This window comes from Marmota marmota, unplaced genomic scaffold (assembly GCF_001458135.2).
Source record: "Marmota marmota marmota unplaced genomic scaffold, marMar, whole genome shotgun sequence".
In the NCBI taxonomy this organism is placed as follows: domain Eukaryota; kingdom Metazoa; phylum Chordata; class Mammalia; order Rodentia; family Sciuridae; genus Marmota; species Marmota marmota.
In genome coordinates this window covers 27,329,239-27,330,344 of record NW_026000185.1, presented here as the reverse complement: position 1 = coordinate 27,330,344, position 1,106 = coordinate 27,329,239, and the positions used below count along the sequence as shown (strand labels likewise).

Genomic DNA, 1,106 nt, shown 5'->3' with positions numbered 1-1,106 from the left:
CCCAGCCCTCTTTCCAGTCGGCCACTGGGCGTCCTCGGTCTGGACCCTGGATCCTCACTCCAGAGCTTGTCACTTCGCCCCGGTTTGGCTAGAGATTGGAACTCCCTCCTTGACTTTATTGACTAGGGACCCCCTGCGCCCCTTCCTTCCTTTACTCAAAGTCCCCCCCCCGCCACGGAGAGTTCCAGCCTCTGAGCCCCTGCTCTTCCACTTCTCCCATCATCTCCTCCAGACACAGGCTCTGGGCCCCTCTTTCCCCAAAACTTCTCAGTTTAATCTGTCCCATGCTGGGTGACCGCCCTTTTTTCTTTAGTTTCCACGCCTAGCAGAATGTAGGAAGCCCTTGATCTTTGGGAAAGGGAGATTTAAGCTACAGGTCCCTCCTTCCCCTTTTCCCACTTCCCCAACCCTGAGCCCCAGGCCTGAGGTCCTACTTCCTATCTGGAAGCTGGAGCAGCTTAGACTGGGGCCCAGGTTCCTGCTGGATCAATGGGAAGATCTTAGTAGTACCTGCGGAGGACTGGAAGTGGGGGGCTAGTCGGGAACAGATGTAACCTTTAGGTCCCTGCCAGCATCTGTTGCAGGAGTACACGTGCACGCACACATACATACACTCACACCAGCATCCCCTCGAGTCCCAGCTGTCTTCTGTGTAGTGGCTCAGACCCTCTTAACCTCAAGCCAAGCACTCCCCTTTGCCTTTCCCAGGGCTGCCAAGGCATTACTCTGGAGCCTGTCCAGCTCCTGCCGCCCAGTGTGTCTGGGCCTGGCACCTCTCCCAGACTTCCGGCACAGGTTAGCTGGCTGAGAGACAGGCTGGGGACACACTCCAGCCTTCCCTTCTTCCTTGGAAAATCTGGCCCAGGGATGTAACCTGGCACTGAAGACAGTCTCACTGCTTCTAGTTGTCCAGGTTTCAACCTTGAATGCCCTGCAGAGGCGGTGTCCGGGGCACCCCATGTGACTGATGAGAAACGAGGACCCACCTGCTAGAAGACCTTGCCCAGGGTTATAAGGAACAAGTGGCAGGGGAGGCTGCCTGGCTCCTGGTCCACTGAGCTTTCCTAGAGACCAGTCTGGCTGTCTGGGAAGTGGAGACAGCTCCT

The 1,106-nt window shown here is 57.0% G+C and overlaps 1 protein-coding gene across 1 annotated transcript in view; it reads right to left on the bottom strand.

Moving 5' to 3' along the window:
- The window catches only part of Stx1a (syntaxin 1A), a 16,725-nt gene extending 15,619 nt beyond the window's left edge, over positions 1-1,106 (bottom strand). The window contains exon 1 of the mRNA XM_048789931.1: positions 1,100-1,106. The gene's annotated coding sequence lies outside the window, so the exon portion shown is untranslated. The remainder of the gene's footprint in view (positions 1-1,099) is intronic.